At 45.1% G+C, this 12,411-nt stretch overlaps 1 protein-coding gene across 1 annotated transcript in view; it reads right to left on the bottom strand.

Moving 5' to 3' along the window:
• Positions 1-5,682, bottom strand: part of GRIN2B (glutamate ionotropic receptor NMDA type subunit 2B) — a 444,445-nt gene extending 438,763 nt beyond the window's left edge. Inside the window, exons 1-2 of the mRNA XM_047787502.1 lie at positions 5,452-5,682; positions 4,040-4,480 (exon numbers count right to left, since the gene is read on the bottom strand). The gene's annotated coding sequence lies outside the window, so the exon portion shown is untranslated. The remainder of the gene's footprint in view (positions 1-4,039; positions 4,481-5,451) is intronic.
• Between the last annotated feature and the right edge of the window lie 6,729 nt (positions 5,683-12,411).

The raw sequence follows: 12,411 nt of genomic DNA, 5'->3' as shown, positions 1-12,411 counted from the left end.
GAACAAGCAGAGCAATCGCCCTGCCTGGGACAGTCACGGAGGACTTCAGTGACGGGTCACGTAATGCGCTAGGTCGCTTCTCTGCCAACCTAAGCTGAAAGCACTGGAAAGTGAAAAGAAAAAAATAAGGCGGTTAGAGAACATGCAGGAACCAACCACAAGGTCTAAACACACCTCTCTGGGTTCGCAAAACCCCAAGAGTTCATTCACACTATGGATCTTATGTGACGGCCGCAGACAGACCATTAACAGCCACAGGTGCGTGTTAGAAACCCAACTCCTCTGAGCCGTGCCTGCTCTCACACCCTGACCACATTCTGTTCTCTCTTCTGCATCCTTCTGAAATATCAATTCAGAATGTATCTTTTAACAAGATGCCCAGTAGACCACTAATCTACTCCCCCTGGAGACTTCTTCTTGTGGTTGCAAAGAGGAGATGCGCTTTCATAAATATGAACGATTCATTAGACCAGTAACTCTTTGGATCCATATTTATTTACAGAGAGAGACGATATTAGGATCCAACTGTATGCACAGTAACAGAGACTGAAAATGTAGTTTACAGACAGGAAGAAATTTCTAGAATTCTTACAGAGGGTACAGAATGGCACTGAGGAAAAGGAGCTTAGCCACTCCTGACCCCAAGTTACACGAGATGATTGCTTCATCAGCCCTAGTCTCCATCGTTATGGAGAGAAGGCTGTCATTCAGAATAATAGTTTCCCAACCTTTCAAATGATGAGTTCCACCTGGTTCTTATAGGCTGATTTTTTGCTCTGGTTTCTTCACACATAACCTGTCCTTTCTCCTGCCTCCTTCCCTATTTAAAAGTCTACAAACATTAACTAAATTTTTGCTTTAGCCTGTCAGATGAGTGGACGTGTCACCTTTATTTTCTTATTCTTGAACAGGAAAACAAAAGCATGCATCCTGGGTTCCTCACATCCATGGAGGAGATGGGAGAATGTTTTTTTACCAGATAACGATGATGTGGCCAAGGGTGGATCAGCTCATTCCTGTTTCTCCCCATCAGGCACCACTCATCCCACCAACCAATTTTCGTCCACATCTCCTTCCCAACCCTGTGGGTGCCCACTGCCCCTCCCCACACAAGGCCGGGTGCATGGACATGAAGGTCAAGGGAGCCGGCCATTCAAGGTTCTGAAGTCATCATTCTGGAGGTGAAGCAGGAATATAAAACCAAGGTACCTGCTGTTCACCCCTTCGCCAGAGGAAGTCTCTCTTCTCACTCAGCCTAAAAGAAAGGCACTGGGTGTGCAAAGTAGGGACTAGAGGAATTTTTTTCTTTCTCCTCTTTCTCTCTCGTTTTGCCTCCTTCCTTATTCTCTTTGCCTATATCTACCCCCTGATAAATTATACATATCCAGTGGCAAAACAAGACTCTTCAGATAGAAAGGCTTCCCAGAGATGGAGCCAATGGAGAGAAGAAACTAGACACGGCGGGGCTCAACCTGCTCCTCTCCTTGCATTCGGCATCCATCTCTAAGCTGCCATATCGCCCTGTGTTCACAGATCCGTCATGCTTTGCTACACCTGAAACACAGGCAGAGAAGATACCATGTTGTTCTGCTTCCCTTGAAATCACCAACCTAATATCCTCAAGAGTGCTTGCCTAGGAAGTCTTTATTTCCTATTCTTTTTTTTTTTTTCTTAATTGCACATCATGGAGGCGCCTCAACTGGAATTAAACGTGCTGTTCCTCCCACCAGCAGCCACATTTCTTCCCCATGTAGCCCACACCGTATGGGGGTGGCTGGGGCGGGGGCGGGAGGGAGAAGACAAAATAGAACCCAGGCAGCTCCATGTGCTGTGAGGGGAAAAGAGGGAAGAGGACCACGGCCCCAAGGCAGCCCAGAGCATCACTGAGTCACAGCCTCTCAGCATCTGCTCACGAGGACAGGTGGGGACACCTGCCTCCTCCCAGAGTCTCCAAACTGGCTGTGGATGTGGAAAGGCGAAGACACCTGCGGCGACTCCTCCTGGTACCCCAACAAGCCCTTCCCAGGCAGATGCCATTCTTTTCTCTGTGGCTTTCCCACCTCCTAGACCTCCTCTTCCTCCCCTTTCAATGTCTTATCCTTTGCCCGGTCTTAGAGCCAACTGATGATGGCCTGGAACCTGGCTTAACCCCAGTAGCATTCAAGGTGAACAGGGCTGAGATTCTGTCCACAGGCCTTCTGGCAACCTCTTCACCAATCAACACGATGAAGGAGCTACCTGGTGGAGAGCACTGTTGTACCACCAGGGACGCAGAAGGGGCAGCACCCTTGAAGACCCACCTTGCCTGGCTCATCTTCCCCATGGAATCTTCACACATGGAGATGATTTTTTTCACCCATGCCTCTGTTCTATTTTGAAGTAAATTCAGAGCTCATCCTCCCACTTGAAGGAGTAGAAGCAGATGGGGGACCAGCTCAGGTGTCTCAGGTAAGCACACCCTGGACAACTTCAGCTATTTGTAGATGTGGTAAGATCAGGGCTCCAAGTGGGATCCCACCCGGTCACTTCTGATGACACCATGGTTCCAGATCAGTGTTGAGGCAATCAACACTCCAAAGAATGAAAGCTGGGGGAGGGGAGTCATGGAATGGATTCTATCCATCCTTTCTGGACAATGAAGAACTATCTTCTACTGTGAGGTGGAGTGACAAGGACCTTCCCTTACTTCCCCCTTGTCCTTTTAAGATTTTGGATGGTTTCAAAGTCTCATTAAAAATATTGGAAAAAAAGGTATGGGGGAAGAATACTTTCAGGAAGATGACTGGTGCTAGTGATTCTGCTCCATTATTTTGAAAATCTTTATCTCAACCTGATTCCTGCACTTGGGTGCCTTCAGAGTTTGGGGACATATGGTCAGTGGACCAAGGAGAGGAGTAGCCAGCTTACCACCCTGGCCCTCCTGCCCATGGGCAATCTGATTTCCTAGGAGATGTCTTGGATTGTACGAGTGACTAGGTGAAGAGCCATCAACTAAGTCTTTTCCATTTCTCTTGCTATTTCTCTTTTCAAGTACATGAAAATACCGCCAAGCCACATTTCACATGTTGTAGAAATGGATGAGAGGGAGAAAAATGTAAGTATTAATTCTATTTGGAGGGTCCAAGGCTAACACACGCAAACGGCACATCTCTTTGTTTAACACAAAGACTCACGTGTCGAATTCTGCACCCCTGCTACACGCACAGCATTTTAGAACTCTGCAAGATAGCCATTTTGCAAGAGTGTGGAAGTAACAGTTTGCTTGGAGGATGTGTGGGTATAAATAGATGTGTAGACAGAAGGAGAAATTTATAGCTCAAATATAATAGCACACCAAAAAATACAAATTAAAAAGCAGAATACTGACAGGACTCCTTTTTTCCAAGCTTAAGATTTAAGTCCCCTTAACCTGAAACATCCTCCAATTCCAGGTGTTCTTAGACCAGCCTGATTTCCCACCTAGACCTGTCCCTCTGCAGTAGGCCTCCCGGGATCTCTGGGCCCAGGTCAGCCCTTTAGACAGCAAGTGGACTTTGGGGCAACAACCACAGTAATCTCATTCATTATTTCATTTTTTAAAAGGCATAAAAAGGATGCCTAGGAAGGTAGAAACAGGAACCACAGAGGCATGTAAGTGGCAAGGGGGAAAAGCCAGCCTGAATAAAAGAAAAAGATTTCCAGATTCCCATGAAAATCATAGCTTTAGCTTGGGGTGGATAAATTGCTATTTAACTCGAAAATCACACAGGTCTCCCAGCCGTGTCTGCATACATATAACCCCTTGTGCCATCCAGCATCTTCTGCCCCCACATACATCCACCCCCACTGCCTCCCAAAATCCCAAAACCTGTTTGATGAGGAAGGAAAAGAAATAACATGGGAGATTTCCCCTTTGTAACAAGCTTTTTCCCAAAACAACATTATTTGAATATCTTGTAACCTTTTCTTCCCCCCAAATCCACTTGAGGGACTTGAAGAGAGAGATAAACAAGGAATCCCTACCCCAGGTGAGAAGAAAATGAAATAGAATTTGCCCTACCTTGGTTTGTAGAAGCCAAACCTCTAGACGGACAGATTAAGGGAGTAAGCATGTTGGGAATGTCCAGTCGCCTCTTCTTGCTTGCATATCCACATAAGAAAGACGAAGGATAAATAAAAGGAAGATAATTTCAAATCCAATTTAGCATGAATTTTGTTTTAATCTTGTGTCTTGAAGAGATGCAAATTCAAAGAAAAAAAAAAAGATGGAATTCAAAGGTAATTCAGGGTATGGAGAGCAGCTCACAATGCAGAATCCAGAGTGATTATTCCGTTTGCATGTGAGGGTAGTGGCTGGACTATTTTTTTTTTTTTTTAATGATTCTTCTGGCAATTACGGTTTTTGATTTTTGGAGCTTTAGTGGAGGAGGCTCTGTGTAGAGAAGCTGGGGGCTGGCTCTGTCCCTCGGTGGAGCATGGTCATTCCCAAAGCGTCCCCTTCCTAAGGGGGAAAAAGAGGCGGTCAGGGTTTGATTCGAGTGTCCCCCAGAGGGTGAGAAAAATGCATTCCAAAAAAGAGATAATTCGTTTTAAGGAAAGGGGGGAGGAAACCCTGCATTTCCCACAGAGTGCACACGAGAGGAATTGAAAACAGCTGGCACCGGTCTATAAATAATTCAGAAAAGGTCTGGCTATACCATTCCTGGGACAGGCATGGATGCGAGGTGGGAAAGCCAACCTGAATGGAAGAGGAGAGAGGGAGGGAGGGAGCGAAGGAGGGAAGTGGGAAGCAGGGAGGAAGGGAGGGAAAAGCGGCTCCATGTAGCAACACACACTCACACACACGCAAAAACACAATCCCCACTTAACTCGCCAGCAAGTGCGGCCCCCAGCCCCATCTGCAGTGCTGCTGACATGTCTGTCTTGCTCTCCCCATCGCCTCCAGCAGCAGCGCCTCCTCCCACCCCCGGCTCGCGCTGAATGGGTTCTGATTGTGCACCGCGTGCACACTGGGCATTCCTTGGAAGAGGCACACTGACACGCGCGCACACACACACACACGCCCCCGGCGCGCGCGCACTCACACTCACCCCCGCGCACACTCACGCCGCCGCCGCCGCCGCGCTGATGTGCAGCGCACGGGGCTTCACCTGCAACGTGTCGATTGGACGGATGGTCGCGGCGCGTGGCTTCGGCCCGGGGCACCGATGCCCAGCCTCTCTGCTCGGTAAGGGGACTAACCCCCCTCCTCAAAAAAATGACCAGAGAGAGCTCTACCCCTTCACCCTGAAAAATCTTTTTTAAAAGCTATGCCCAAATGAGCAAATGCCGGTTTCTGCCGGATTTAAGAGCTTTACCTAACACCAGCTTGGTTAACGGCTCCACAGCTTCGACCTTTTATCTTCCCGACACCTCCAAGCCCCAAATTGAGACCGGATACTCCAAAGCGAATATATACGAATATATACGTACCGGCTTGGAGCGCCCTGGCGACCGCAGGGTCTCCGGAGAGGGGTAGTCAGTGGCCGGGGATTGAGGGTTTTCCTTTCCTGCAAAGCAGGATTAATAATTCTCCTCGGAGGGTTTTGAAGTTCACGAGTCTTCTTTGCAAAGCAAAGGAAAATGCATTCGGACGCCAGCACTTCGAGATTGTGGTGCTCAAAAATCACCCAGACGAGCACTTTCGATAGAGCTAAGCCCCGAGATTTCCTAGAGGTGAAGAAGCCGAAGGAAGTGGTTTTTCAAAGGGGGTGGGGGACCTGCCTTTCTCAAAAAAAAAAGGTGGGGGGTGGAGAAGCAGGAGCCCAGATTCCAGTTGGTGATGATGGGAGCCGGGGGAGGGGAAGCGGGCGGGGGCAGGCTGTGCAAGTCAACCGCGCGGCAGCGGGAGAGGAAGAGGAGGGGAGAGTAAGAAAAAGGGGGATTAATCACCGGGGACTGGGGCAGGGCGGAGATCACAGGTTGCCTGGTCTGGATTTGGGTCTCACACTCAAAAACGTGCCACACACACACACACACACACCTACCTCTCACACTGCTCTGGTGGGAGGAGAAACCCACGAAGCTAGGGAAGATGCTCCCGCTCCCAGGGTGTGTGCGCGCGTGTGTCCTCTTTCTCCACACCCCCCACCCCACCCCACCCCCAAACCCCTTCACCCCCTCACTCCTATTGCTAAGACTCTGGTGGAGGGAGCTTCCCACGTCATGTGCTAGGGGGAGTGGGGTAGGAAAGGGGGAAAAGATTTAACCCGAGTCCGCGGCGCCTCCTGCTGGCTGCAATGAGGAACAGCCGCTAGGAAGGGCGGCCAAGGGGTGGGGGAGGAAGACAGTGCCCCTGGTGGGCATCCTTGCTCCGCTGCCGAAAGCATCTCCCAGGCGGAGCCGCTTTTTAAAATTTAAGACCCATGCTTGATTTTCCGCAAATCAGCCTTTGCTTCCTAAGTGCCTGCCGCCGTGTGCTGCACGCAGTTTAAAGCCGAGTTCTTGCCTTCAAGGAGCTTAAGATCTATTCTGAGCACTTGAGGCTGATGCGTAAAGCAATGGGAAACAAAGCAGAGCAAATGTAATTAAGGGCTAAATTGTATAGTACATTTTATATGTGTGCTTTGCTGACTGCTAGTGAAGGTCTGAGGAATTTGGAATTTTTTATTAAAGTAGATCCTATTATTTAAAGACCTCGAGAGAAGATGATGAGACAGATGAATAATCCCTAAATAAAACTAGATTTCATGGCATTTACAAACCCACCCTCCGGTAAAAAGCAAACATCCATTCATTTCTCTCCCTCTTAAGCTGCTTTCTATTTTAACAGTACTTATCACCACCTATAGTATTGTTTATTTTTAATATCAATATCATTTGTATCCATCATTTTTGTTCTGATCCATTGTCTCTTCAAAGATACAGAATATTACAGTGGTGAAGCATTTTCCTATTGGTTATATCATAAGCTTCTCACCCACATTCCTGAGAAGCAGCCACGGAGACACAGTGAACAGTCCTGTGTGACACGGTTACACCTAGTAGCTCAGCCCTTTGATCTATAGAGAATTTGGTCCTATAGACCAGACAGCACCCATAATACATCTGAATTAATTCTTTCATGTTCCCTAATTTTCGTTAGGCCTAATCTTTGAATGTAAGATTTTTAAGACACACAAACACAAAAGCATTACATGAAAACACAAATAGAGTGTGTTCACACGTGAATTATTCTTTCTCAGTATTGTTAGTACTATTTTTCTAAGGCAGGGTAGGGCTGATCTTCCACCTCTTTGGAGAGCTGCAGAACCATCCCCACATTTCTGTGCCCATTGATTCACAACAGCCAACCCAAGCCCCTCTATGAGTCAATCTCCAAATATTAGAAGGTGGATTCCAGGAGGGGTTAGCATGCAGAGAACAACGTCGACCTTTAATCTACTTTTATTTTTAACCTCAGAGCTCACTTTCCCCTACCTCTTCCCAATCCCTTTCACCAGAATTGGACCAATTCTTTTCTGTTTTATTTTCTTCCTTTCCTGGACCCAGCAATTCCATTCCAGCCTCTTTACTTTTGCCAAGTGTCCAGGGAAGAAGGAGCTCTCAGACCTCGTCTCCCTAATTAAGCCCACCCTCCCTTTCAGTTTCTAGTGAAGACCTAACTCCACTGAGGATATTTTTCTGCCAACCAAGCCTTAATTGACTTCTGTAACAATTTCAAGGATTTTTGCCTAAGGTATGGCACTTTACCACCATCCCCCTGCCTCCTGGCCCCCCTGCTATTAGAAACACGTAGAGGAATTGGCATGAGGTATCAAATGTCTGGGTGATGCCAGTGGCATGTCGGATCCAGGCACCAGAGATAATACACACAGCAAATTGGACATTTGGTCCTGCATTACAAAGAACTGGCCCAAAAGGAGAACGATATGTCCGTAAGCTATTTATCTTGAACCATATGAAACTACTAGTATTTAACCATATGAAATAACCATTATTGGCCTATAATAAAAAGGCAATTTCATAAGGTTAAACTTATAATTATATTCTTATGTATATCTCGTCTTCTCAATTAGTTGTTTAACTACTTAGGGAGACAGACCAGCACATAGGTGCATATTCCCAACACCTGGCTGTTGGTTAGCAAACTCAGGAGTCCCCCTGGTGCAATTCAAAATGGCCCTTGTAAATGAAGGCCAAGGAGAGACCAAAGAAAGAGGCAGACCACTCCAAATTGGTACGTGGCAGTTTTAAGGAGCAGGTGAACTTACACACCTTGCTTGTCCTGGACAGCTGCAAGATGAGTCCATCTCCACACCTGTCCCCCAGAATCTTAAGAGTTTACATGAAGTCCCTAAGGGGGTTCTCTCACATGTACTGTCCAGATGGTGTCAATAACACATTATCTCTCAAGGCTGCATCCTTGCAGTGGCTCCTAGGGCAAGAACAATGGGTGAAATGTACATTCCAAGGACAAGGGAGGGTGTAAGGAGTCTCCATATTGCCCAGGTCCAGCTCATGGGTCAACTGGCGGTCACATCCTTTTAAAGATCTCCTTCAACAGGAATTCCTGTCGTGGCTCAGTGGTTAACAAATCCGACTAGGAACCATGAGGTTGAGGGTTCAATCCCTGGCCTTGCTCAGTGGGTTAAGGATCTGGCGTTGCCGTGAGCTGTGGTGTAGGTCGCAGACGTGGCTCGGATCCCGAGTTGCTGTGGCTCTGGCTTAGGCTGACGGCGACAGCTCTGATTAGACCCCTAGCCTGGGAACCTCCATATGCTGCGGAAGCGGCCCTAGAAAAGGCAAAAAGACAAAAAAAAAAAAAAACTCCTTCAACAGTGGCGCAATTCCAGGATTTCCCATTGGGGCACAGCAGTAACGAACCCAACTAGTATCCATGAAGATGCAAGTTCTATCCCTGGCCTTGCACAATGGGTTAAGGATCCAGCATTACCATGAGCTGTGGTGTAGGTTGCAGATGCAGCTCGGATCTGACGTTGCTTTGGCTGTGGTGTAGGCTGGCAGCTATAGCTCTGATTCGGCCCCTAGCCTAGGAACTTCCACATGCTGCAGGTGCAGCCCTAAAAAGCAAAAAAGAAAGAAAAAAGGAAAACAGTGGTGCAATTCCAGAAGTGTGGTGGGGTCTCCATAAATATTAAGGATTTTTTTTTTTTTTTTTTGTGGCTGTTGGAATCCACCTCCCAAGCAGTCTTGCTGACTCTGAAAGAGCTAATTCTAGGGACCAAGTAGCTTTTGAATGACAGGTGGTATCTCTTCTCCATGGTGTTCATTGCTCATTGCCCATTTAATGAGGGGAAGCTTCTCTCCTTATTTACCGGACTCCCTACCCCTCAGGTGTACTTCTAATGAACAACATTTGCCTCCAAGGACCATAAACCTTTCAATAAAGCTGTTTTTGAAGATCACCCAGATTTATGAAATTTGAAACACACCATGTCTCAATGTTGCAAATATGCATTTCCTAACTCCTAGTCAGACAGCACAGAAAGCAACAGTCTAACACTACAAGATGTTGGATTATAGTTCACAGCATTGTTTACTGAGGTAAAAGCTCTTGCCGGAGGCGGCTAATGACACTGGTGGAGGTATTCTGCCAGCTCACTTGACCCAAAGAGAGGATCCCAGGAGATGCAAACACTCTTGTCCGTGGCCCAATAAGCAGATACAAAGCCTGTGCTTTAAGTACAGAGAAAAATAGAAGTATATTTATCTCACAACCTGTTCAACCTCCTCAAACACTGAAACCAAAGGGTAGAGCCTGAAGCTTACAATCTGGGGTCCTTCTTCATGGAAAAGAGCAGAAAATCTGATGTGAAAATAAATACTTATGTAAATGAGAAATCACAACTATTGCAGAATTCTGGTACTTATAAATGCCATGAAATTTTTAAAATTAAATAACAATTGTTTTAGTTGCTACTTGACTCTTCTGTAATGCTTGCTTTCCTACATTTTTTGACTTCATACTCTTTGAGCATGTTTTTACAATATGATTTATAATATCATTTTCTATAGAAATAATAGAATCCAGTCTGGGTTTTTTTGTTTGTTTGTTTGTTTGTTTTGTCTTTTTGCCTTTTCTAGGGCCGCTCCCGCAGCATATGGAGATTCCCAGGCTAGGGGTCTAGTCAGAGCTGTAGCCACCAGCCTACACCACAGCCACAGCAACACAGGATCCGAGCTGCGCCTGCGACCTACACCACAGCTCACGGCAACGCCGGATTCTTAACCCACTGAGCAAGGCCAGGGATCGAACCCGCAACCTCATAGTTCCTAGTCGGAATTGTTAACCACTGTGCCACGACGGGAACTCCAGTCTGTTCTTTATTATGGTTGTTCAAAAATTGTTTTTTACTGTTGATCATTTGGAAAAATTTCTTACTTATTGGTAGAAGTACAGTATACATTTTTTAGAATTGCTGTCAAGTTAGGGAAAACCCTTATCAAATTTCTTTTATATATAAATTGTATGGTTTCAAGTTTTCTCGTACACTGACTAACCTTAAATATGCCTTGAACTGTGACACTCATCAACTAGTTTGCCATATATTATAAAGTTTTACATCATCTTCATCAATGTCAGTATTTTTTCTCAAGCTTACCAGAAATTTAAATCTTTTCCCAATGTCTACATATGATTCATTCTCTTCATTGACTGAAGTATTGAAAAATACAAAAGCCTATTCATTACTTCTATTCAAAATTTTTCTTCTTAAAGAATTACAGTGTTGGTATAATTTGAAAAAAAATGTAATTCACTTCTCAATGTCAGATTGATTTCTACTGATGTCAGGGCTAATCTTTATCCTTTTTATTCCATAGTCCATTAATTATTATCTAAATTACCTCTTGATTCTATAATAAATAAATGTAGATAATAAGAGAAGGAACTCTTCAAATATGTCCCAAAGTCTGTAATTTCTCATTTGTTTTATTAAAATGTCCCCAAATGTCTTCTCAAATTGCAGCTTAAATGGGTGCAGTCAAGTTTTATCAACTCTTTGAATAAACTTTTTTACATCTCTTTGTTTGGGTTTCCCTTTCCAGCCTATGAAAAATTTTGGAGCCTTTATATTGATGTATACATGTTACAGCACTTGAGCAGCTTTCTAATGGGAAACATTACACTGACTCTTTAAAAAAAATTCTAAGTTGTCACATGCTGTATTTGGAAGAAAATCTAAAAGCTGTTACAAAATACAGAAGGGGTCAATGACCTCAGGTGAGGTGGGGGAAGCTTTCTTTCCAACTAGAACAAGAGGATGACCCACAGAGCACAGGTTCTGTGACACTCTGATGTCACGATGCTGGGTGAGTAGGTGCAAGGTGCAGGTGGAATTTTCCTGGAAGCTTTTCCTTGGAACATCTGGCAATAACTTCTCAAGAAACTGATTGCAAGCCACATAAATATATCTCACTAAATGTAAATTAAATTATTCCCAACTCCACTTCCTCTTAGTTCCATCTCAAAAATGCCTACCAACAGTACCCAGAGTGAGGGGAAATCAGACAGGGAAAACGGGAGTGCAAAGAGACAGCCATCTTAAATGACTTGCAATTAAAATATGCTACTTTTGTAAATTCTACTGAAACACTTGGACACATTATTAAGGCCTCTCCCACAGCCTTCAAAAGGGCCCCAGGTAAGTGGCTGGGTCTGAAGCTGCATTAGCTTCAAAGTCGGTCTGACTCTGCTTGTTACTTAATAGAAAACAGGCTTCCTGAGTTCTAGAGAAAATATTCGAATGTTTATTATCTCTGAAAAAATAATTCATTAAAGGTTCAGTTGACAGCATGCATACTAATGCCTTCTGCTGAATCCAATCCATCTTCCTTTGCTTGCAATTCCTGGACTGTACAGGAAACATGGGCTGAGCATTCAATTTTAATCACTCTCACAAGCATACTAAGATCCTGACTCTACCATCATCACTCTTTTAAAAGAAGCTCTATTTTGTTCTTATCATAATGATATTAATTATTCAACTTGGGCAGTCTTTTTTCAAAGGGATAAACAACCTTCATCCCCATGCGCGAAGACCCGCCTGTCCTCCAACAATGACAAAAGTCTTCATTATCCACTGCAGTTTTTTGAGCCTGTTGTGTACATTGTGAACAATGCACTTCTAGACAATTGCATTGTGTACCCAAGGGAACAGTTCTTCAATACGTCCCCAAATGGGCCCTTTTCTTTTCCAAATGATACAATGGGGGCAGAAGGGAGGAGAGGAAGAAGGGAGGAATAAATAAGACTTTCAAAGAGAAGGCTGAATCTAGAAAGTGGGGGATGTGGTGTGAGGTGATAGTAAGGGTTCTCTGTTAGAGAGAAAGGGAAGATGATCCGCACAGGGTTATTTCTAGCCCCACTCAACTCCTGAGAGAACACATCCCGAGTGGAAATAACCCCTTATTAAGCACAGTTAGAATTGG

This window comes from Phacochoerus africanus, chromosome 7 (genome assembly GCF_016906955.1).
Source record: "Phacochoerus africanus isolate WHEZ1 chromosome 7, ROS_Pafr_v1, whole genome shotgun sequence".
Classification (NCBI taxonomy): Eukaryota; Metazoa; Chordata; class Mammalia; order Artiodactyla; family Suidae; genus Phacochoerus; species Phacochoerus africanus.
Note: the sequence above shows the minus strand (reverse complement) of the source record. Positions and strands in the feature narration are given on the sequence as shown.